At 39.6% G+C, this 26,549-nt stretch overlaps 1 long non-coding RNA gene across 3 annotated transcripts in view; it reads left to right on the top strand.

Moving 5' to 3' along the window:
- LOC135418896 (uncharacterized) overlaps window positions 1-26,282 on the top strand; it is a 50,778-nt gene extending 24,496 nt beyond the window's left edge. For all 3 annotated transcript variants that reach the window (XR_010432728.1, XR_010432730.1, XR_010432729.1), the window contains 3 exons: window positions 9,936-10,074; window positions 16,098-19,677; window positions 25,166-26,282. This is a non-coding gene — a long non-coding RNA (uncharacterized LOC135418896). The remainder of the gene's footprint in view (window positions 1-9,935; window positions 10,075-16,097; window positions 19,678-25,165) is intronic.
- The last annotated feature ends 267 nt before the right edge of the window (window positions 26,283-26,549 follow it).

Raw genomic sequence — 26,549 nt, 5'->3', positions numbered from 1 at the left:
GGTCTTTAAGGTTATATATTCTTTGAATTGTGTCCTTAGCCGGACAGCAATATGTCAGAAGTTAATTTGTATGAGCTATGGTACAGAAGTGACCTGGACCCTGTTTAAGGGTGCTCTGGCACGGAGGGATTTTTGAAGTAATGAAGAAATGGGCATGAACCTCTAAAATTCAGGGTCATGTCACAGGCCCTGGATTTGGACCAGCAGCTGGCCACATCCACCAAACTCCTGTGGGCTTGGGACTCTGCTGGATGCCATAGAGGATAGTCTTATTGCTGGTAATCTGCTCCAGTAACACCAGTTCCTTAATGGCTGCCAGGAAAAAAATAGAGTAATTTGAAATATGGCAGTATTGAAGGAAATTGCTTCAAAAAGCTGCAAGTCTCTTCCTCCACAAATTCTATTTAAAGAATCCCAGATAGAGTACCTCAGCATACACAACACACAGCCTTGTGATCTTTTCTTTGTGTTTTAGACACAAGATGGATGTTATCTTCCCCCTTATTTGGGATGCTTTCTAACAAGCTTTACCTGCCCTTCTGCAATTGTCCCTCTTCTAGATAATCTGGGAGAAATGCTATATGAAATAAAGCAACAGAAGTGCTGTATAAAAGACTTTAAGTTGTGTATTAGCAAAAATGAATTTCTAACAGTCTTGTATAGACTTTTAGGGCAAGTCTGGTTCCTCCCCTGTACTGTATAGAAGCACTGATAACTTTAAGTGAAGCTTGAACTGAATCTATATGTTGGCAAGTGACTTTAGCTGTCTGTAGCTTGACTTTGGCTGCATCCTCCTGCTGTTGTTTACAGCAGCTCTTTCTGGTTTTTGAAGCTCTTTCCACATTTTATTGCTTAAAATGAACTCTCTCTTTTAATACTGTAGCTTTCTGAAACTTGATTTTTTTGGTTTTTGGGTGGTGCTCTTGCATGGTATTTTTGCCCGGTTTTCTAGAGAATTGAGATGAATATGGCCATGCTGGTGTGTCCAGGGCACTCAGTAACTGTTGAATACTGCTGCTGAATTTCAACCACATTTGATGGCATGAGACAGAGCTTCAAAGATACTAAGTTTGTGGGAGTACAGCTACATAAATACTGCATGACTGCTCACCTTTAACTGAACATCAGAGAGATGTTCCAGATGCTCGGTGGGGAAGTCTTTGTTAAGACACCAGAAAACTCAAAGAAGAGACACGAAGCTGTGGGCAGTCAGCTGATAGAGATGCTGCTGAGCTACCCCCACTCTGCTGTTGCTTTCCCTTGGCTGGGCTGCAGGTCTGGCCCATGCCCCTCACCCGTCTCTGCCTGGCTGCAGCGGCCCCGTGCAGCGCCTGGGCAGCAGTCAGTGCCCATCCTGTACATCCTTCCCAAACACAGCTGGGGAGATGGCACTTGCTGCTCTGGGGCCGTGCACTGGCCTGAAACAGGGAACCTGTGTAGAGGGTCTGGAAACTTGTCATTTTGTCCAATAGCACCTCTGTGCTCCTGTCTGTACGTGTGGTATCCTTCCCAGGCTGTGCACCATAAATCTCTCTCCTGTGTCCCTGGGGTACCCCCCATGTACTTTGCTGATATCTTGTACTAGCTGAGCTAATCTTAGCACTGTCTTTCTTGACTCTCGTTTAATGCAGTTAGTTAAGATTTTTAAGTACTTTGGCTTGTTTTTTCTCAAATACCAGCTGTCAGAAGCTCACATAGGTCTCATGAAACAGGTGCAGTTTTTGAACTGATTTAAACGAAGAGGGGAGAGACATTTGGTAAATATTAATTGGCAGGCACTCTGAGTAAGGAGAGCAGACAAAATGGAAAAAAACCTATGAGTTTGGCAGTGCTCTACAAATAGGATTTTTTTTTTTTAGGGGATGCAGATATCATGCACTTTGTAAGGTTGCAGCCTCTGACTCTGGGAGCATTTGTTAACTGATTCTGTGGCACCTCACAGTCATAATCTTTTTCATCTGTATTCTTGTTTTGGATTCCTTCTGGGTCTTCTAATATTTCAAAGAAGAAGTAAAAATGCTAACACAGGAAATAAACATAGAGATTTTTTTTCTCCAAGTAACAAATGTTGCATAAAGCTTACCTGTGAAGTGTTGAACATGAAGTGAATACGAGTCCCACCCCATTTTAAATGCTACCTTAGTTTTATGACAGCGATATTACAATTTCCCAATCTATGGACCTACCTCACAAGAAATATTTGTAGATAAAACTTCATGAATGGCGATAAAGTAAGGAAAATATCCCTTTATTCTCTGATAATGCAAGTCTAAATATGAACAAACAGGAAAAAAATGTTATTTATGCTAGCTGGTACGTTATTATGCATTTTTCAGTGCGATTTCTGTTTATTGCTGACTGAAAGGGGAACTTTGACCTTGGAAAGAAGAATTCTTTGTGTTCAGACAGCAAGAAGGATATGGATTGCATCAGCCTCTTCCCCCCTTGTGACTTTTCTTCATTTGTGGACTAAATCCTCTGGTATTTGTGTGCTCAGAGTTTCACATGGAGCACTTCAACACAATGTGGCTGCTTGGGGGAGCGGGAGGAACAGCACAGTTTTAACAAGTGTCCTTGAGGCAGAACAACAGGAAGGCACATTGCCACGCATCAGCCTTTATTTATGCATATGGAGTGCAAGGTAACCCGCACTGGGGTCTGCTGTGGGAGAAGGCACAGCAGTGTCACAGAGCTCTGGAAGTCCAGTAAAAACAATGAAGGACGTGCAGCTTCTCTGTATCTGCTCTGCATAATGGTGACTCTGGTTTTTACAGTGCTTGGACGATTGGTTGTCCTGGGATTTAGTGAAGGACATGGAAAACAAGTGCATTTGCTGTGTGTACTTCATGCTGATAGTCTGGAAATGGAGCAAGTCAGAGAGAAATGTAGCTTTTGGGATCATTAAAAATCCATTTTCATTAAAAGCCAAGTATTGCAGTGACATACTTATTTATACATTCATCCCCTGTCTGTCTATGTCTTACAGATAGAGTGAAAAGAAAGCCTTTTCATAACAATTTTAAAGCCTAAATGAAAGAAAAGCATTCTATTTACCTTGAATTACTTACACGGCATACTTGTTTGTTTTTTCATGCTGTCTTGGATGGCAACTGCTCTGCATTCTTTCTTTACTCCTGTTCCTTTTGTCCTATCTATCTATCATTTGTTTTTATCTATATCTTCTGCCTATCTATCTATTTCCTCTTTATGCTTAGAGTTGGTTGCAAATTATATTTGTGATGCAGGGAGCTTACAGTCTGACTGTCTTGATATTATTTTATGCAACCATGACTACTGTAAAAATTGGCTTTACTGCCTCTTTTGTGTTATTGATTCAAGCCCATTTCAGAATTAACTTGTTTGGAATGATCTGGCAATGTTGTGTGCCCTAGGTTCTCTCAGGAAAAATTCATATCTCATAACTAAATGCAATAAAATGTTCAAATATATCTAAACACAGTTATATTTTGAATTTAGATGAAAACCTTATGGAGTCAATCAAATATACCAGGCATGTGCAAGTTTTAGTTCTAGACTTACAAGTACTGTATTGCAGGAAAAAAGTATTCAGAGACCAACTTCTTCCTAGAGATCTGTCCCTTATGTATGCTTTATGAAATGCTTAATCGCATCATTCATGTTTCCATCCTGAATTGGTTGGACATAATTTTGACATTTTGACTGTAGGACTGTATCTGTAATTTGAGATTATTGCCTAAATTCATTTAGGGATTTAGTGTTTCAAATCTTAGTTTTACATTTATCCTCATGTTAGGTGGAAACATTTGTGTGCTGACAGGCAGTGGAAAATGATCTACAAAAATAAATCTTCCCACATTAATGACCTGACTGGTCCATTTTGAACTTTCTGTTGCAAATGGAGAAAATTAGATGCTAGTAGAAACAGGAAAATGCATAACATGTGTTTATTCCAACGTTAAAATGCCCAGATGTTACAAATGATCTACTACATCAGATCCCAGTCCTGAATATCTTTGACTCATAAAACCAGTTGTACCTGGGAAAGCTCATCTCCAATTAGAATTTTTTTCCAGGTAAACAAAAACGTGAAGTAAACTTCTAATGACCCAGTAATTTTTTGCCCTTGTATTTCATAGCCATCAAGACTCCTCTGCCCAGATCCCCGCCATGAGGACTGCGTCTCCTGAGTTGCAGATTTCACTTTGGTAGCCAGAAGCCAGGGAGCTGCTGGCACCTGCACAGCTCTGACCCGCCTGGCTGCCTGAGGCAGTAACCCAGGCCACACTGTGCTCTGCGAGCAGTTCGGCTTTTTTTGGCTGGTGGAAAAGAGCTGTATGCCAGCTACCCTTTAAAATGTTTTAGTAGTCCTGGAACTGGAATACAAATTCTTCCTTTTTGTTTCCCTTCATAGCTTTTTCCCTGACTGGTCTCTCTTAATTCTTTACTAGTCTTCTTATTGACTTTCAGAGTACAGAGTCTTTCTTGAGTGTGTATTTTAAATGTGTGGAGGAAAAAGCTACCCAGGGTGAGTACAAAACAGATGCAAGTATATCCTGAGATGAGTGCAATATGGATAAAGAACTGTTATAATTCTTCCCACATCTGCGTTTCCATCTACTTATGAGATATATACATGTGCCTTGTTAGCAATGATGTTATAATGCAAAAGCTAAAGTTTTCATATCGAAGGAAACACATATTGTTAAATGAGCTGAGAACATTCTCCCAAGGGTTAGCATTTCTCTTGTATGTGTGAAATTCTACTGAAATAAATGGCCCTATTATTTTAATTGCATCTTTTGGTATTAGAACATCTTTCTTTGTACTGCAGTAAAGAGCCTTCTTTTTCTTCCTTGCCTGAAAATGTGAAATGAACAAACACAGTCGATGCATTAAAACATTTATGACTTCAGCAGTAGAAGACTATACCAATATACATAGGTGCACATACACATATATGAACTAAACGCATATTTTATGATGTATTCTTCCGTTCTGTCTGAAAATATAGAAATAGGATTTCTACTTTTAAAATAGGTATGAGTAAAATTTTGGCTTGTCCTTTTGATTGATACCTTGTTTACAATGCTAATAATGACCAAGACAGTTTAAAAAAACCAATCAAAACCAGAACAAACCACAAGAAAAAGGTACCATTCTTTAAGGAGAACACAGTAAAAATTTTTGAAAATGATGGTACCTGTTTAATAAGTGAATTAATACTTGGGCTCTAACACTCTTAACAGTTGTGAGTAGATTTCAGTTCTTGAAATACTTGTATTATGTTCCTAATTTGCTCCTGTGAATGAGGGATTATGCAGTATAACAGGTTAAACTTCTATGGACCATTCTAATTTGTTTTGTAGGATATCAGAGAAGGGAGGGAGGAACCCTGTTTATCATGTTGTGATCAAAAGCACAGTAGAGTAGAAAATTTTCTGTGAACATAGGCTTGAAAAGTAATTTGTTGGTATGTTTGTTTCCTCTCTTCTGCAGCTGTTCAATTACGAACTGTTACTGCTGGTCAGAAAACCAAATATCTGTTCTCTAAGGTAGCTACATTGTACTCCAGTGTTTGAAGATTTGGTTTCTTTTATAATTGGAATGAAATATTGATTTTTTTTTAAAAGGCATTCTCCCACATTTCCATCAGAATACTATCTGAACATGCTCACGTGTGTGCGCACCGTCTGTTTAATATATGGATACAGTAATAATGTAAACCTGAAAACAAAATTAATTGCACTTACAGAGGCAAACCAATTTTTAATCATACAGAAAAGATCAAGGAATGATTTTTTAAGAGCAAAATGAGAAAGTTATAGGGTTAGTGTTTATTGGATTTTCTTGTTTGCTTTTTTACCAAGTCTATTTAAGTTTTATAAGGACACACAAGCTTTAAGAGGAAAAACACTTGTAGACCTGGATAAACGTCCCTTTTATAAGTCACCAAGTGTTGCTGTACAGCCCTCCTCTGAGAGGGGATCCTGTGGGGTGTGGGACGAGGACTGCTTCACTCAGCTCTAAGCTGGAGTGGGGGCCTTTGGAGGCAGCAGCCTCTCCCATGTGCAGCTTCAGAGGGTTGCTGGTTTTAGTTATTTTTGTCGCACGTGTGCATAACTAGATATCTACTGGTCATCTGTTTATTACCTGGGAGAAGAAAATACAGGTACAGTGACAAGCACTGAGTTGTCTCATTTTGGAGTTTTTCCCTGCAGTGGAAATGATGGATTTTGTTTTTCATCTCTTCATGCAGAATTATCTGCTATTTTGAGCAAATTAATGAGATAGCTTGCTACTTACAAAGTAGGTCAGAACTGCTCTAGCGTAAATTTCTGCAGTTTAGTGCTGCTTTCCCCGTTCTCTTCACTGGCAACCTGTGTCAGCACGTGCAAACCTCCAGCTGGGTGCTGCTGTTGCTGGGTGCCAAGGGCTGCCCAGCTCTAGCCCAGCACTGCAGGGCTGTGCTGCCAAAGCCCGGGGTGCCTCGCAGTGCTAAGCCTTGGCACAGCCCTTGGAGCAAACAGCATCTTGCAGCTGTTTCCATAACAACACACTTGTTAGAAAATAAATATTTGTTCCACTTTAACAACTGTCATTATGCTAAGAATTAATTGATATTAATGTTTTTCCCCCTCTTTGTGCTTGAGAGCATTTTAGAAATAACCCAGAAATGTTTATGGGACAAGGCAGCATCTGAGACTATTGCAGCTGGCTGTGCCCTACCATGGACTTGGACTGGTGAGGAGCAGGAGCTGGTAAAAAACTCTCTGGTTTTGGTTAAAAGGCAGATCAGTTCTGCTCTGTAGAGCAGTCTGGAGAACAGCTGTGCTGATGGGTGTGGGAGCAGAGAGCGGTAAGGCTGGTGGGAGAGCAGGGCCGGAAGGCACTGTGGGATGGGCACAGCTTCAGGGGGCCCTTTGCTGACATCCTTTGCCCAGAAAACCCAGCTCTAAGGTGTCCTCCAAACTCTTACTGCCACCCCACATAGCACAATGACCTGTATCAGTCCTCACAAGTTAAATACCAAGAGTGGGAAATGTGCTGTGGTAGTCCTGTAACTGTAAGTGTACTCTTGCCTATATGTATGCAATTTTGGGCTACTTTGAAATAGATAATCACAGATAAAGGTGTAAAATATGGTTATTCCTTAATATTTTACTTGTAGTACCTGCTCATTTCAGTATTTAAGGTTATAAATTCCAATTTTAAAAAAAATCAATTACTTCAAAAGTTCCTGGAATTCAACCAGTGTTACAAAAATTCAGATTTATGAATCTTTTTGGAGTATATTTGTTTGGGTTTTTTTAATAGAGGAAAGTTTTCTCGTAGGAGGAAATTTCTGGCTGCTTGCTACTGTTTTTTTTTCTGAGGTGTAAGCCTCTGTTAATACAGACTTGTAGAAAGCAGACTAGAAGTTCAACCATGGCAGCATTAGCAGGAACTACTGTCACACAGTATATTATTAGCTCAGCCATGTTTTCTTATCTTGATCTATTCTGTTAGCGGGACACACTGATTTTGCCCAAAGCCAAAATGTGTTTTTTCTGCTCTGTTTGGATTGTGTTATACTGTGCCTACCAGTATGGCATCTGTGTGCCATAAACACCATGACTAGCAGCTGTCATTTGTCACGATAAGTGAAACCGATGTTTGTCACCAATGTAAATAAGTGCCACCAAACACAATTACCAGCACCAGACCTTTTGACAGAGCAGTTGTTATTGCATCCCATTCAAAGGAGGAATTACTGAAGTGTTTGAGTCCTTGTTTAACCATGGTTCATCTTTCAACATTGTGAAAAGTCTCTTATCTATCGGCTGTTAATTCAGAGTGACACAGTACAAGAGCAGCTCTAGAGCAAAACTTCAGCTGTAGGGGACCAGGAATAGTTGAACTGACTCTTGCTGCTGAAGAGGCAGTGGTATTTTGCCCCTTGTCCAAGGGAATTAAAACATGTGAACTGGAGAAAGAATTAGTGACAGTAGAACATTATGCCCATTTTAAAGAAGTGGGGCTTTACATTGAATAGCTGATTTCTGTAAAGATCAGAGGAAAAGATTATTTCCTTGCTTCTTCCTTTCTTTGTTTTTTTTTTTTTTTTTCCATCCTGAAAGCACGTTTAATGCTGGGGAGTAGCTGAGAAGTTCTTACTGCAGGACTTTTAATGGAAACACTGTAGATTTTGTAAAAGACAAGGAATTTGGCAGGAGGAGAATAGCTCTCTGTCTTTGGCAGTCCCACTGTTCATACTGTGCAAACACTTTCTGAAGATGGTCTGAGTCATTCTTGTAATTTGATGTACGCACTGAGTTAAGTGAATACCTACCAACTGAGGAAGGTGAATGAAAAGGGCATAGATTTGTTTGATAATTATTAATTTGCCTAATGTCACTCTCGTGCCTTTAAATTTGTTAATGGAGAAGTTTTCAGTTACATTTGGGATTGCTGCAAGAACTAGGCTTTGATAAGATGTATTTGAATTGATGAACTACCTAACTTGCACAGGGAACCATCTTTTGCTCTTGTTTCTGCATATTATATGTTTTATATAGGCTGAGCTGTAACTTACTTAAAAACTGTACTTGATCTGGGGGCCTTTTTATGTAGGGTTAGAAGAAGTCTGAAGAATGCTGTGCAATTAGAGTGGTAAATCAATATGTTAATATAATAGAGTGAGATGACATAACTTTATCTTGCTAGAACCTAAATGTGGCTACTTTAGCACCTAATGGCTCTATTAACTGGACAAAGCAGTTTTTTATTTCATAATTAGTCTGCTATTTGTGTTGTTAGTCTAACCACTAGAGAAAAACAATGCCACATACTTAAGCTAGTAGTCATTGTTGAATATTGACTTCAGTATCGAGTGGTTGGAGAGGTTTGTGGCCTTTTGTTATGTTTATGTTTTAATTTAACAAATTGAGAAGAAAAGAACGGTTGTGTCCTTTCAGGAACATGAAGCATGGAGTCAAACAGGAGTATCAATAAAGAGTGATGACTGCTGGATGGGCAACAGAATAGTGATAGGAGCTGAAGGGCTGTACAACTTACTTTGCAAAAAGGAGTGGACAAAAGGGGAGTAATGAATTCTTGTGAAAAAACGTTTAAATTTTGTGAGCACATTTGAAATCTGTTGTGCAAATATGCTCTTTCCAAAAAGTCTTTGAAAAATTACTAATGCTGTATTCCAAGACCAGCTGAAGAGATGACATTCTTCATTCTTTCGTGTATCCATGCTGGATTTTTCCTTGGGGCAGAATCTGTGTCTTTCTTTATCTGCCTTTTGATGGAGTACGTTAAAAGTTCATATGATGAATAGTGTAGGAGCCAGATAAGGTCAGAACAGGAGGAGAGAGCTATTACAGCAGGTTGTGTGTTGAATCAAGCCACACAGTGCAAGTAGAAAAAAAACAAGCCCTAAAATGGAGAAGTATAGTCTTGATGAAGGGCCCCTTTGGGTTATCACATACAAATGTGCCTGAGTCACAGTGTCTGACAGTGGAAGAGCTGGGGAAATCTCTACCACACTACCATATGAGCCCCAAAACATGTACTCACAGTGCACCTGTGCCCTGCCATGCCTATTGCTAGTGATATAAAAGTGCCTTAAAATCCTCATAACAAATCTGAAGAATTTCAGCTGTTTAAAGAGTGTCTGGCTGAAGGACTGCTGGAATACCCAGGGGAATCATTGGAGCTGCAAGTATTATAAATACTTGGAGTCCGAATGGGTGCCAGGCATCGAACTGCATCGGGGTCTGCCAAGGCCACATGGCTGTATTTAACTTCTGGGGAGCAAAGGGACTTGCTGCCTGTCTGCTGGTATAGTCAAGTGTACCTTTCAGGACGCTCATGGAAGGAGAGCTTGCAGAAGATGGCTGCATTGGGTGTTACCTGCTGGCTCACCTTCCCTGGCTCTGACCAGGCAAAAATTCTTTGTTTTCTGACAGTTTAGGGACGAGGAGCTCAGAGGATGGAGAAAGGCACATGGTGGTTATGTATCCACCCTGGCAGAGCAGGTAATGGGCAGCAGGACATCTAAGACCCACCTCACTGAAAACTGAAACGCAAGAGGAGGGAGCTCTGCAGGTACGTACGATCTGCATCCCAAGCAGTGACTGTGAGACTTATAAACCAAGTCCTGTTGTTGTCAAAGTGGGTTAAATATTGGACCGGATAATTGATGAACTCTCAGTGAATGTTTTAAAGAGAAACTGTTGAAACTTTTGGGTAAAGTTCATGAGACCAGCTTGCCTTGTCTCTTCAACAGTGTAGCACAGCTGAATTGTCTTAGGGAATATCTGGTCTATATGTTTTCCTTTCAAAATCTCTGTATCTGGGTTCTGATTTTTAGTTTTCTCTACTTGTTTATTGAACGTTTTTTTTTCTTTTCATCCAATATCTGGGTTAGTGACATTGTCAAGGAAAAGCAATGGAGACAGAAAACGAGATTGCTTAGATATATATAGAATGACCTGGAGAACAAAACTTTGGAGACTCATGAGAGCTTTGCTCGTGGTTTAAAAGGGAGCAGGATGGATTTCCAAGCACAGCATTTCAATTAAGCTGAGATGCTTGTGGTTCTTGATAAGCTGCTGAGTAAATGGTGGGACCTCTGCTTTTCTAAGCCTTCTCTGTACTCAGAGCTGACCCAGCAGCAGGTTTCTGTATTCCTAGATGCAAAAAATTCTGCACATCACACACACTTCGCTGAGAGGACTGGGGAGAAACTTGAGGGAGGCAAATTCTGAAGGAGAGCGCTGCTTTTTCAGGAATACTATCTCTGCTCCACCTGGGATTCTGTGGTCTGTCAAAGCATAACAGCAGTGCAAGGGAGGGGGATTCAGTTTTCTGTGGAAATAGATAAATGGTGTACTTATTTGCTTACTTTTTCTTTTCTTAGCAGTGCAATGGCAGTGTGAATATTATTAAGATTAATTTACGTATTTATGTAATGTGAAAAACAAATGTGAGTTTTGTGAGTTCTTCTTTTTGGTCTATACTTCTGCTTGGTTTATTTTCCTTTTGACTTTCAAAATAATAGGTACCTACTTTCAAATGGGAGCCTCTAAACTGTGCTACATTTAGAGGTGCCCAAGTTTACTCCAGAATATGGAATTTCAGTTCACTTTTGCTGATTCAAATTTATGAACACAGAATTCTTAATCTTCTGCTTGAAATTTCCACTTCAAATCAAACCCTTTGTGAAATAATCTTTGAATGCCCAGCATTTGTGCTTAGAAGCACATCTTGATCTATCACATATAGTTAAGACTGTAATTTAAGTTTATTGAGCCAGACTTTCCTCCTGAAAGTGGAAGGATACTATCATCAAGTTTAATTTTTATGATATGCACATGACTTTTTTTTTAACTTGGAAGAGCCCACTTAAAAAAATCCTGTCTTATTTAGTAGTGATTTTGTTCCATTGTGCAGTGTCATTCTTCTCTTTCTTCCTTCTTTCCAAATCCTGTTCTTCCTTTTCCTCTTCTTTCTTTGTTGCATACCTTTTTTATATTTTGTACAGATTTCCCTCCCCTCTGACATTTTTACTATTTTGAGGCATAAAATAGGGCCTCTCTTCTTTTGCAGCTGCGACCCCAACCCCTGCTGTACCAAATTGACACTTCTGCAAGCAGCAGCTCTACTCAGTCACTCGAAGGCTGCTGCTTTCACAAGTGTTGATTTAGTGCAGCAGGGCATCCCCTGTAAAACTCAGATAAAAATAATAATAATAAAAATGCCTGTGAGAAGTCTTATAATAAGAGGGAAAGATAAAAGGATGTGTGGAGAAAAAAGGTAGGAAAGGGCCAGGTGGAGGGAGGAAGGGGAGCAGTGGTCCCTGTGGAGGGTGGTGGGGTACTCGACTGCCCAAGGAACAGCAGGATGGGTGGGAGAGTAGACCATGAGTAAATCCTTCTCCTCCTCCTCCCCACTCTCTCTGCTTACAAGAAACTTCTGTGACTGACAGTGCAGATGTTTTGTGTTTCTGCCAAACTAGGGAGTTATTTTGGGATAAAATCCTGGTGGCGGGAGATGAAGGACTTGAAATATAACTAAGAGAGTGAGGGGCACCTGTGCTGTAGAGTCACTTAATATTTCCAAATGCAACTTTTGGATGGCAAGATATTTGATATTTTACATTCTTAAGTTATATATTATATATCCCTGGATGTACAGGGTAAATTTTTTGAATTATAAAAATAGCATGTTGTTATTTAAAGCCCATAAATAGAGAGTTCCTTCTAAATCAACCTTGATTTACCCTCAGTAATGTTCCTAGAGGAAATAGTTCACAACTTCTTGATATCTGAGTGTTTAATAAGAGGTTGTATTTCTGCTGTATTGCTAATAGGATTCCTTAAACCTTCTGATGGGCTAATATTTTCTAATTCAGTCTCCAAGTGCTTGGAATAATGTCTGCTTATCCCTATTGATTTATTCTTGCTAAGTATCTCAGGTCTTTCCATAAGGGAAGCCAAACCCTGTCTTTTCATTCGTTCACATGTTGTGTGGCAGTGCCAGTAATTTCTGCCCAGGGACCATGTCCATAGAGGTGCCAGCATGGCTGTGGTGATGCTCTGATGTAGCACAGCTCTGGGGCACAAGTTCTGTGCCCTCCTCCACCGGCACTGCCAGGCAGCATCTTTTTTTTTGTAGTGCACAAGTCAGTATGGCAGACTGTAATATTCATTAACACCGTTCACAGTGTCAGGTGGATTAAACTAAAGTGGAATTAGTGCAGGAAGATGTGTGGTTTTGATCAGTGATCAAGATAGTAGCTCTGAACTAACATAGCCTGTCCTTGTCAGTGGAGACTTGAAAGGTGCTAATACATATGTAATAAATATTATTGTTTGTTTAAATTTTGTTATACGTGGCAATTTCCAGGTCTGTATAGGGAGTGTGGAAATTTTCAAAGCCTCTTGAGAGGCCTGTTTCTTACAAGTTTTTTTCAGACTGTAGGTTTGGGTTCTCTTTAAATTAATGGGAAATAAGGACATACTTAAAATTAAGCATGTACTTTAAAACTGGTGGATTGAGGTCATATTTGTCAGGTCTTGGGGAAAAAACTTCTATTATCTGAAAAGTATCTGCTTTTCAGCATTTAAAGAGAGACTTTCACAATGATCACCTTTGTAATCTTGTTCATCATATTAATTGAAGAAGTTCCTTTCTGATAACCTTTGGCTGTTGAAGATGTGTTCCCAAAGCATCAAAGGCTAAAGAAACTTAGAAAAGACATAATAGATCATCCTGTGTGTTTTTTTCTGCCAGAGTAGGATTATTTCATTGAGAACATTTTTTAGTGTTATGTCAACTTTAGTTTTTAAAATCCCAAGTGAAACCTTCCATATCTCTCCTTGGGATACTATTTCACAGGCTAATACATCTCACTGTCAGGAAGATTTTCCCGATACTCTATTGAGCTTAAGCTTTTTCTTTCCATTATTTGTAGTTATATCCTTTTCCCTTGTTGGCTTTACACACTTCAAATATTTATAGATTATTATATTTTTCCCTTAAGAAGTTGTTCTTGAAACTTTCTTCAGTTTATCAATATGGGTTTGGTTTTGAAAAACCCACTTAAGACCTTGTAGGCTGAGAACTACATTTACAATCAAACCATACCACAATAAGATGCTCACCACAGCATCTTCAGGTTCTTTTTCTCAGGGTCCAAAAACCATAGGACATTCTAGCTAAGAGAAATCTGATGAGTAGCCTATTTTCATCAATTATTTGAGAAAAGTCCCTTTGCTTTCTTTCTAATTCTAAATGCACAGTTCTTCTGACCGTTGTAAATGGGGATTCCCAACTGTTACTTAATCTCTCACCTCTTGGTGCTCTACTTTGCAGAAAGCCTGCATACTTCTTAGTCTTTGTATTTCTGCAGCTTGCACAAACTTCACTTATTTCTTGTTAGGTGTAACTGTTGTGGTCAGGGCTCAGAATATTTCCTGGGAAATAGAAGGCAAGAGAAGGAGGATGATGCCCTACTCAAGTCTGAGGTCTGATTTGGAAGTCCTGGGCTGAATTTTAGCTACTTATTCAGGAGAAATTAAAATATGTCCATGCAGAGAAATGCAGACAGCTGTAATGAGTTTTCAGGTGGACTTGCTAATGTGGACAAGTCTCATATTTGCATAGTTCAAGGTTGCAGAAGAGGGTGCAGTCTGTTACAGATGAGAGCACAGGCAAGTCGATGCATTACTGGCACCAAGAGACAGGCTCTGCTTCTCTGTGCGTCCTTGCCCTGCCACAGAAGGAAGCAGTTGCAGTCTCCTGCTGTGTGCTGGTGCATACTAGTGCTACATCAGCGTAGGCAGCTAAAAAAATTTGCTTTGTTTTTAACGCAACTTACATTGTTATTATTAGTGATGAGTGTTAGTTCTGGCTTGCAGAAAAGGGGAACGGCTTGCATGGCATTCAGCTGGTGTTTCTAGCTTGGTTTTCTAAGGAAATGCTGTCTGTCAAACTTCTCTAATTACTCTTGAACACAATGAATATTTTCACAGCTGGATCTAGTGGTGGTAGAGATCCTGTCCCACAATGGCCTTGTGTGGTGGCTTTGAAATCAATGGGGACACTTTTGGGTGTCCTAGCTGGCAAGCATGGTATGCACCTGAGGGCATCATGACGAGGTAGCACTGGAGCAGCCCAGAAGGCTTTTGGGGAGACAGTGTGGGGAAGGAGGGCATAGTAGGGAGTTTGGTCACTTGTGGGCTACTCACAAGGCAGAAAGTATTGGTTTTCTGCTCAAAGCACTTGAGTTTTCCTGAGGATTTTTCAGACTGTTAGAGACCCAGTGCTTGTCTAATTGTTCTCCCAGAATCAATAGTTAAATTCACATTGATTCCTGCTGACTTCACGTGCTTGGGATTCCAGTTGTACTGCTAAACTTGAGATCACCATGTTTCACAGAGGGCTTACCTGCCACAGCTGTCTGACACTTGCTGAAATCCTGAGTTTTCCTGAGAAGTGTGAAGGGTGGAAACACCACTCTGGGTGCCCTTGCAGCCTTTGTAGGTGCTACCTGCCAGGCTGCTGTTTCTCTACCAGTTTCATAGAGAAAGCCATATGCTTATTCCCAGGTCCTCATCTCAGAATGGCCACTTTCTGCTATCCTCTTCATTTTGACAATTTCAAAGCATTTTTCCTAGATCTTTTAGCTGACATTTGCCTAAGATTATTTGACTAAGAGAATTTTTATTTTATTCCTTTTTCTATGTCTAATTTTTAGATGATGCTATGTATGTTTTCTGCTTCACTTATACTTGCAATATTTTCCAGATTCACATTTTCCACAGCTTTTGACAATGAGATTAATTGCCTAATAAAGACGTGTTAGTGCCTTTATTTTTATATTTAATTGTAAAGAGATTGCTTTTAATTGTATTTCTAAAACAGATATAAAGAACAGTGTTTACTAGCGAGTTTCCCTTAACTTCTTTTCATTGAGAAATGGAATAAAAAGAGTAATGATATTACACTTCTGCTGACTACTCTGCTTGACTGATTCACGGGGTATTTGCTCTTAACGTGTTGTAGGAGTTAAAAAAAAAAGTGTCAAACTTTTTTTGGCACCCAGCTACAGTAGATCCTGTTAGAAGAAACATATGGCCTCACACTAACAGTGTTAAAGCACTGCTGAAGTATTGCATGCATGACATTGACAAATTTCCTCTAGGCTTTTTGTTTTCTGTGCTATTAAGCATTCAAAGTCCAGTATTTCATTACCACTGATGATACAGAGAGCCTTATTGACATTCTATCCATCTGTTCATAACATGCATTATTAAATGTGAAGCAACTAGTAGGTAGGAGTGCACTTGCCAGCTGTACGATGAATTCTCAGCAGTTTGGTGCCCTCTATAAATTTTCTAGTATTCTGCTGGTTTCTCAGCATAATTTGCAATGGGAATAATTTTTTTTTTAATATTTCACATTGTACGGAGAAAAGTTGCTTCAAAAGAATTCTCTGTTTTGTTATCCTTAAAATATCTTTAGATATAGTTTCAAAAAGCCCAAGAGTCTCTTAACATACAAGGACTCTTGCTAATATCAGATCTCACTAACCACAGTTTCTTTTTTTTTTTTTTTTTCCTTAGGAGGAAATCTGCTGCATTACCTATGAACAGGACAATGGCCCCCAATGAGTCACCCTATTCATATATTTTTGGAACCCAGAGGAATTGGTTTGACTATTTACAGATTATAACAGTTGGTAGTTGAATGTTTTATTTTCATTCCCAGTTGGTACAATATGTTCACAGCTGATGCTAATGGCTTGCCCATTTGATATCACATATGGTCCACTATTTGGGTCTCCTAAAGCTTTCTTTTGTGGTCAGGCTGCTTTAAAACTTTCATATATTTAGGTTTGTTTTGTCTGCTGGAAAGGTGACTAAGAAACTCTGAAACTTGGCAGCTTTAGAGTAAATCAGCAATTCTGTTGATAAAGATTCAAAGAATTTGTGTCTAAATGTCCAGTAAAGAATATTTTTATATAAAAATGCCTTACAGCATCATGTGAAATTTTAAAAGAAATGTCCTTTCCTTGTCTTTGAAGCTGTGATTGACTTACCTTCCAATGTATTGGCACCATTGAGTGTCATCAGGACTACTTTTTCTGGGTGTTCTGTTGCCTTGGAAAACAATTTATGCATAATTTGTATTGCTTAAATCACTATTTGTATTTCTATTTGAATATTAATGTTCTGGTAATGTTTTATGAAAAGAGAAGATTTGAAAAAGCAAACCATTTTTTCCTTTGGTTTCTAGAATAAGACCATAAAAAAAGTAAACCAAAAAAATATGAGAACAAAAATTAAAATTGCAAGCCTGTCTGAAGTTATTCTTCTATGGTACAGAAGTGTTTATAGTGACTCTAAAACATAACTGATAAAGCCAGAATCTCATAAAAATATTATTTCCAAAACTATTGCATTACCCTCTGAGAGGTGAAATTCTCATTTATTCGTAGGAGTAGATCATAATAGCTCTAATTCCCTGAGAAGTGGGCATTGTATGATAATTAAGCAGGGTAGTACATTAATTGTCCTCCACTTCACCTCTAGATGTTTAATTCCTTATCTAGTCAACTAGAAAACAATAATGCTCACTTATTTGTGCCTTACTGTTCAAATAATTTTTCTAACTGGGTAATTTATTTGAAATAAAGCAGAATAAGCATATTCATGTGAAAGGGACATTCAAATCATGTTAAATTAACATATTAAATGCCATTAGGTGGTAGGATGTGGGGTTTATGGTTGTATTTTTTCAGCCATGCAACTTTAGCTGAATAACAGCAATGTGATTTTGCATGCAGGAATATTTCTCTAACTAGTGGGACAGATTTGGCAGTTCTTGCCATGTGACTACTGCTTTCTTGCAGCCTCTCTCCCATCAATGTTAGGAGAGCAGGTATGTGTGTGTTGGAAGTAGTGCATGTGTGTGTGACATTTGGCTCCTGTGGCTGGATTAAATGAGGCAGCTTGGTGGTAGGACAGAGGCTCTGGCTTGTTTAGTTTAGGATGAAATTGTGCATGTTGCTGGCTTATAGTCAGTCCCTGAAAGCAGATTGAAATGGAACTGAAGTAGGAGGCTTTTTGAAGTGAATAAACTCAGTATGCAACCTGGAGCACTAGGGAAAAAAAGCCCAACTAAACCCAAAGTTTTTGGAAATTAAACTAATAGATAACATGCACAGACAGGATCGTATCTGATTGCTCCTTAGAGAATGATATGCTTCCTGGGGGATTTTTTCCCTCATTTGTTAATAATTTATTGTTATTATAATAATTATTGTTATTATTATATCACCCAAAACATGTGAGTGCTCCAGCAGAAGTGTCTTCTGTGATATTTCCCTTCTCTCTGGGCTCATGCAGCAGGGGTGAGTGGTCATGTTAGGCATTGCCCTGCCACTGGGGTCTCCTTCCAAGCACAGCAGCTGCCTAAGCACTGATGCTTCTAGAGGCAGCTTGTGCTTCTTGTGCCTCTGGTGGCTGTTACCCACTCTGGGCCAATGCTGAAGCTGTAAGTCAGACCCTTCCAAAATACTGACCTCCCCCTCTGCCCAACCAATCCTTTCCTTCCCAAAGCAATAAGATCTTTGCTGCTATCTACTAAATATACTTCTTGTTTTGACTGAGGAACAACCTGAGGCTAGAGCTTTCTGAGGGGAAGACCGTGTGGAAATGGTTTGCTCAGCCACCCTAGACCCAGTGTGGAAGGTACGAGGTGGGATGGACTTGATGAAGGCAGCCTCAACTTGGAAAACAGTTGATTAGGAAAATAACATCAAGTTGTAATTTATCAGCTCTAGATGTATTTTAGGGAGTTGTCTCTCCTGAAAGGGATTAAATTACATATAGTGTTAACACAGAGTCTTCTGCAACAATGTAAATGAGTTGTTAACATGGCACTTCATTGCAATAATAATTCAAAGCTAGTAGCAGGCTTGATGGGTCTGCAATAAATGTTTTATTATTTAGAAAAAATATACTCTACAAGTTGCAATGTGCCATGCTCATTCATGCTGTAAATCAACAAAGATCAGCAGACTGAATAGGGAAAATGAAAAGCTTATTTAGGAACTGACACAAGCTTTCAGATGAGCAGGGATGGCTGAAGTTAACTGCATTCATTTTTCTTTGCTTGTCACAGTTGCCACTCGAATTTCACCGCTAAAGATTGTGGGTAGTTTTGCTTTATGAAATTATATCTATGAAAACAGTATTTGCATTTATATAGGCTTAGTTATAATAAAGTTAAACCTAGCACACCCTCTTGCCTCTGCAAACAAACAAACCAACCAGCCAACGAGAAACTTCAATGGTAAAATAATATTTATTTCTCAGTTTTCCTGGATCTGAATAGGATTCAGCTAAATGGTTCTCACTGGCTGCTTTAAAGGCCCAAAGTTGGTGATCAGGTGAAATGCAGGAGTGCAGAGCTACGGTCACCCCTTCAGCTTCAGCTCTCCTGTAAGGCTACCTCCCTCCTCAGAAGCATTGGGTGAAAGGAATGGGAGACTAGCAATTAACCTGGTCCTCATGGTGTGGTTATAAAGTGCCTGAAATTGGCTCCATTACCATACTTTTGTCTCTCCTAACACCTGAAGACTCTCTTGAAGTTTGCAGGATGGAAAATGCAGGTCCTGGATGCTGAATATTGGCTTGTCCTGAAAGCAGTACATTTGAACATGGAGTAAAACCCTTTGCAAATTCTCTACATTTATGTCCTTAAAGAGATGTGACTACCATGGCTGATCAGGGGAAGGCAGAACCAGGACAAGAAGACAAGCGAGTTAAGGTAATGCATCCCATGCCTATGTAGACTTGAAAAGGACAAGGTTTTCTATGCCAGCTTCAGAAATTATTCCCCCTGCTACTCCTAAACCCCAGAAAGGAATGAAGTGAACATGAAAATACTTTTTAAAGCTTTTGTCTGATGATGCCACACCCCTGGTTGTGGGTCTTCAAAGGGAAGAGCTGCTTTTTGCATGGCAATTAAGCTGGACCTGCCCAATGAGGATGGCAACAGGGACTGAGCACATGAGGAGAATGCTTCTGAACCAGACTGGGGTAACTGTGCACAAGCCTCTGACTGCAACACTGTCCTGAGAAAGCTGCCTATGGATGGAGGAAACAGTAGATGAAAAGCCAGCAGATTTCTGTTCAGGTTTGTGCCTACTGATGTGTGTGTATTGGAATGTGTATTTGTATGAACGTGAACATTCATGTGTGTACATATATACACAAACAAAGCAATTTTTATTTCTCTGTAGTTATCTGTAGATTTCTTCCAGTTTGGCAGGTGCTCATGTCTGCCAGTGGAAGGATATTTTCATGGTGTCCTTGGTTGTGGAGTTACTTATCCACCTACAAGATTCACTGACTACCTCAAATATAATTTTCAGTAGGTCAATTTGCATCACTTAAACATATCATGATTTTGTTGGGGTGCTCTAAGTGGCAATAGGAGAGGAGCCTAATCTTGTAGGCAGCAAAACTGCGTCTGTGATGGGAAGGCTGCTGAGACTAGAGTTTGAAAATGACAGAAATGCAATGGTTTTGCTGCAGAGGTTGTTCCGCTGACTTGGTCTGGAACCTGTTGGGCTGTTCTGATGGCAGCTCTGGTGTAAGTATCCCCTGGCTAGAAGCAACCTCCTTGAGGCACATCCTCTGCCCTCTAGTGTGTGATCGTGCATTGGGTATGTTCTTCCAGCCTCTGGGAATACTGGTGGGGCTCTGCTGCTGGCTTTTGAGGGCTGCCATTGGCTCCTGTGGCTGGGCAAAGCTGAGGTCTGGGCTTCATGTCCTGATGTTACCCTGAATTTCTCACTTTCTTGAGTTTTAAGGATAAACATGATGTGTAAGAATCCCTTGGAAGCGATGTGTTACCTTCCCCCAACTATTTATTTTGTCAACTGGGAAATTGAAATTACTTTACCCATTTGGAAATGAGTGCTTTGTTTATGAGAATTATATAGGCAAAAAAATTCATTTGGAGAGCTGTCTTAGGCTTACTTCAAATAGAGTTATCTGAAGCTTTTGCCATCACAATCATTTAAAAAAAGACCACACGTAAGTCAAAGACTCTAAAAAAGTCACTGAGTGCATAGTGAAAGGTTTTGAGTTTGCTTCACTGAAAAAAAGTTTGCTTCTTGAGCCAGCCATTTATATTCTTAGGAAAGTCCAATTAAGATGACTGAATTGTAAGTGTCATAAAATAAAGAAGGCAAAGGACATTTAATTATAGCTGTGCTGCCAGGCACCAATAGAACAAAAGACAAAATGTTCACATAAAACACAAAGCACTGCCTAATACATTTCCTGTAATAAAGAGACAATATATGGTCTAAACACACACTTCTAAATAGTTCAACAAGCTGCACTTTCTGATTTCCACGAAGCTGTTTCTCCAATTATCAACACAGTTTAAGAAAAACTAATATCCTTTTAATATTGAGACCTTCAACTTTGGTCACAGGTTGAAGAAAAAGCATCATGCAATAAGACAAAAATGTTGCCTAAGAAAATGAATTTGTGACCCAGAAGAATGTATAATTGATGTGTGTGGTTGTCTGGATGGTAGAATAACAATAGTAACCATTAGAGATGAGAGCTGGAACTAGTCAGGCAGTGAGGCAGGATGTATTTTATAGGTCATCTGGGCTCCATTCAGATCTACAGGTTGCTATTCCTTCTCCATACTTGAAAGCATTTAATGGATTATTACAAAAGGAAAAGGATGGTATGCAATAATGGTTTAAATTGAAGCTCTGTATATATATCACCACTGTGTGACTTCTAAATGAATGCTGCATTTTTAAAATTCTCCCATGACATACTTGAGAGTTTGCCAGAGCATCAACAAATTAAAACAATGAATTGACCAGCAGCAAGAGTAAAGGACACTGAATAGCACAGTAGAAACAGTTGTTCTCTTCCGTGGTATAGACAATAAAAAATAAGAAAAATTCACCAAGAGAATTTGTTCCGAAGTTGCTGTCTATCCTCTTCAAGGGAGATGAACTGGTTTTCTTCTGTATTATTTCATAATATTAAAATAAGAAAAAAATTTAGAATTTTGGGAAGAGCTTTAACTGTCAAAAAATCAAAGCCAAAAGCACATAGTAGTGAAGTCAAATGCAGAATCCCTGCTTGCCTGGGAAATACTTCTTTCATATCAAAATTGGTACAAGTTAAAGGTTTGAGAATCTTTTGTGCTTTGTTTCACATGAACATAAAAGTTTTATTCTTGCTTTTAATGGGTAGTATTTTACAAATGTAATGGAACATAATTTTACCAGGTTTCCCTAAGGGAAAGTCATGGCATGATTACATAGGCAGTCCTATCTCATTTAGTATAATGCTTACAATATACATGCAAATACACTTACATAACTCAAGTTAGAGGTAGATTGAATGGCATTCAGATAATCATAGAGCAGTGCAGATGCTGAAGAAAGTTTTGCAGGAGAAATATGCATTGAATGACTGGTCCCTTGCAGCCACACGTACTCTCAAGTAATGTTTTTCTGTGATGCAGAAGATTCAAGATGTGCCACATAGAAGTACCTGGCATGTGTAAAATTTGTCACTTCAGAATGAATATCGTAGCTTGGCCCCATTGATAGCACAGCCCAGGAAGCAATGAGAAGGGTGGATCAAGGGTATGTGGACCCTTATGGCTTGCGGTGTCTCCAGCATCAGGGACAGCAGGGAAAGGAGTCATCCCCTTATGGGCAGACCTCTTGCATTGCCCCCTGGATTACTGGCTGCAGGGTGGTGAGACACAGAGGGGCTCTGTGGGCATAGGAGGAGGTTCAAGACAGATCAGATAGAGGCACAGGTTGACAGAGCTGGGAGTTTTAGGGTGACAATTTGCTCTCCAAACTCCTTGCACAGGGAATTGTTCAGCTAGGAATTAAGTAAGTCTGTAAGTTGTAAATAATAATGATTTAACACAATGCAGTGCAAACTGTAATTCTAGCATATTGTGTATAAAAAGCAAGTAAAAATCTGTGTCATAAACTAGTATGAAAGGTCTTATATTTGTGAGAGTTGTAGGGGTGCTATTTCTAGGCTGGCTTGTGCATTGATGAAACAGAGACTTGTAAGAAAATCTCTGAATCTCTTTTTTCTTGTAGAGGATGATTGAACAACTTTAAAACATTTTACTAGCACATGCAAGACTAGCATGTTCTCTAGTTCATGAACAATACATAGTCTTTTGCTTCTTGTTAATTTTTTTTTTAAATTTAATTTGTACCAGACTCTCTTCTCAGATCTGACTCTTATTTAACACGATGTAGATCCCCATACCACCACACAGAAATTACCCCAAGTTTTCATCAGTGAGGTGGTGTAACAGCTTAGTGTACGTGAACCTAGTCTTGACACTGGTTATTTGGAGATACACAAAGGAGACAACTGGATGGCATCTGGATTGCAGGTGTGAGGTCAACAGTGGGTCTGGCAGCTACTGCCTGTTTGGGTAAGCAGATTCTTTCTTGTTATTTTTGGGGAAGGTCAAGGATTAACAAAGAAATAATAAAAAAATGAGATACAGAAGCCCAACATCTATCTGAGTTAGATTTCTCTTAAACTTTCCCTCTGTCACTGGTAGTAGCTCAGCTCCATAAAGAATAGCAATAGATAGGTTAGTGCAAAATCTCTATCACATGTATATGCCTATATGTGCTGTGGAGAAAACTGGATAAAGATAATATTTTGAGGATTAGTTGCTTTTTTATTGTATTGTAGTTAGTGACACATTTGAAACCAAACTACTTTTTAGAAGTCAAGAATCTTTGTTTAATGTTTTTGCTTTATTTTATTTGCATTTTTATTTGCCACTTCTCAATTATCTGCCAATACTCAGAAACGTGAATTGTATCAATTTCATTTTATTCAAGCATAGAATTTATCATTCAGATAACTAACACCAGAGTCAGTATCAGACTGAGGAAGTGTTTGCTTTCTTGTTCATTTAGTTAGTGTTCCATCTGTGAGAATGGGATGGATAAATTTCAGAGTGCATCTTGTTTAACCTCTAAAAACATATCTTCTTGTCATGACTTAATCGCAGACAGCAAATAAGTACCACTCAATACCTGGTGGGACGGGGAGGAGAATCAGAAAAAAAGGTAAACCCCATAGGTTGAGATAAGAAGAGATTAATAATTGAAATAAAGGAACAACCCCCTAATATTTAAAATAATAACAATAATAGAAAAAAAAAGAGACTATAAAGGGGACTAAAACCCAAGAAATTCGAGTGATTCACAACACACCACTCGGTGACTGATGTCCATCCCATCCCTGAGCAGTGATTGGAGGCTCCAAGCCAACTCCTCCCAGTTTATATACTGAGTATGACATTTTGGGGTGTGGAATATCCTTCTGGCCATTTTGGGTCAGCTGTCCCCTCTGTGCTCCCTCCCAGCTTCTTGTGCACCTGCTCTCTGGCAGAGCAGGGAAAACTGAAAACTCCTTGATATCAAGTAAGCACTACTTAGCAGCAACTAAAACATCAGTGTGTTACCAACATTATTCTCATAGTAAATCCAAGACAGATCACTGTATTGTACTAGGAAGAAAATTAACTCTATTATAGCTGAAATCAGGACAGTTCTGTTCAGAGACATAGGTATTCCAGCTCAGGCAGGAAGACAAAGACACCTTTCATCCCAACTTTGTCCCATGAGACTCCCTAATTTGACTGTCTTTTCATGTCTAAGGAACGTTTCCAGATGGATTGTAACACTGAACTAAAGTTTTGCTTTATTGTTTGTTTGCTTTTCAAGATTAGCAACAGCTTAGCATGAGCACTGAAGTCTGTGATCCTGTCAGGTGTCCCAGGTTCTGCACCTGCTGCTGGCATTTTCTTCTGCATTTTGAAGGGATGGCTCTGCTTTTGCTATTTGTAAATAACTTTAGCTGCTCTTATAGGACATTTGTAAAGCAAGTAAACTGCTAATGTGGTTTAATGCCAGCCAGAAATATAGTAAAGGAGACTTTTGGTTAACCAAGGTTTGTTCCATTTATAGGAAAATTCAGATGAATGAAGGATATGTGTGAAGTAAGTGCACCAAGCCTACAGTGCTTTAAGCTCCTCTGTGGATGATCTAATTCAAAAGGAAAATGTCTGTAGTTCATGGTAGCTTAATCCTCTTTGCAGTAAAGTCAGACCACTTTACCTCTCAGTGAGAATATCCACACAGGGATTTAATGCATTTTGACTTACATGCATTATCATCATGGGTTTAGTTGGTTTATCTTAACTTCCCTGGATGATCTTTTGTAGAAAAACCATAGACATAGATATCTGGTACTAGCTTATTTAAAGCATAGTGATATAGTCATGCTCTTAAATCTGATATGGGTTTTAGTGTAACCATGATAAGTGAGAAATGCTTTGTTAAGTTGTTCATATACATTCTGATCCCACAGGATAACAAAGTTAATTCTTTATTTGTGACTGCACTGCCCAGAAATAATTGGAAAGCCTCAGAATAAATGCTTAGCATCTGCTCACATGCTGGGCACTGCAATGACTCTTCAGACACAATTCCAAATTCTGGAATTTCGGAGCTGAGGCTTGACAAAAATAATTCCAATGGTTTCTCTTTGTTCAGTCTGTCCTCTGTGCTGTTTTGCAGGCCAAAGATAAAAGGATACATGTTACTTTGGAGGAATTTTGCCTCACAGAGTTGTAATATCAACAGGGTGCTGGAAACATCTCTCAACTTGTGTGGGGAGCTTCAATCCTGTACCTGATGGGAAGGAAGGGAAGAGGAAACACTGACTAGACCTTTCTCCAGTTTGTCCTTGGAACAGTTTTCTTTGAGAGAAAGGCATTTTTCATTGCAGACAATTGGTAATGGTCAACTGGACAAGATAGTGCTACAGGCATGCAATGCTGCACAGTGTTGTCAGAAACAAAGATTACAGAAGTCATCTTCTGGACAAATTACACCACAGGGGTGAACAGAACACACCAGGGGTATCCCATGGCAATGAGATACCCCTGCTCAGATACCCTAGCTGATTCAGCTGGCCACCAAGTCAAATGGAATAGAAGATGCCATCAGCATGATTGTAAGTCACATGAGGAGCAGCTGAAGGAGCTCAAGTTGTTTAATCTGGAGAAAAGGAGGGTGAGAGGAGACCTTATCTACAACTACCTGAAAGGAGGTTGTAGTAAGGTGGGGGTCAGCCCTTTCCCCCAGGCAACCAGCGACAGGACAAGAGGAAGTGGCCTCAAGCTGTGTCAGGGGAGATCCAGGTTGAACATCAGGAAGGATTTCTTCACTGAAAGCGTGGTCAAATGTTGGAATGGACTGCCCAGAGTGGTGGTAGAGTCACTATCCTTGGAAGTGTCCAAGAAATGACAAGATGTGCCACCTAGTGCTATGGTTTTGTTGACAAGGTGGTGTTTGGTCAAAGGTTGGACTTGATGATCTTGAGGTCTTTTCCACCCTTAATGCTTCTCTTATACTTGCCTCCTAGATGGTAAGTACCAGCTGTCTCAGGACACCACTGATGTCTTGGTGAAGCTGCTGTGATTGGGAAGTCCCACAGCCACTTCTTGGCCTTCCACAACAGGTCTTAGTGTGCAGCAAAAGGAAGGAGATTTATGCTTAGATGATGTTAGGCTGGTGGAATGTTAGTGCAGGATGCTCCAGAAAGGCTGATTACAATGGGCTTTTTCTCTCTAGCTAAAGAAATCCTTTACTAGAAAGCTGGGAAGGAGGAGGCTGATATTCAGAAACATAGTGGCTGATATTCAGAAACATAGTGGGTGCATGAGAAATGCTCAAGTGGCTGCTGTTTTGCTGGCCACTCTTACCAGCTGAGGGGAAGCATGGACTGTGTAGGAAGCATGTCACTATGCTGCAACACGTTGCCTTTTACCTAAGTTCCTGTTGTCCTCACATGACAGGAGATGCAGCAAGTGGTAGGAGCAGAGTTCCCCAGTACACAGCAAGAGGAGTAAGGAATTCTTTGCAGATTTTTTAAAACCTTCTTTCTTTTTTCTGCAGC

This window comes from Pseudopipra pipra, chromosome 9 (genome assembly GCF_036250125.1).
Source record: "Pseudopipra pipra isolate bDixPip1 chromosome 9, bDixPip1.hap1, whole genome shotgun sequence".
Lineage (NCBI taxonomy): Eukaryota > Metazoa > Chordata > Aves > Passeriformes > Pipridae > Pseudopipra > Pseudopipra pipra.
The sequence above is the reverse complement of the archived record's forward strand: the minus strand, read 5'-3'. Positions and strand labels throughout refer to the sequence as shown.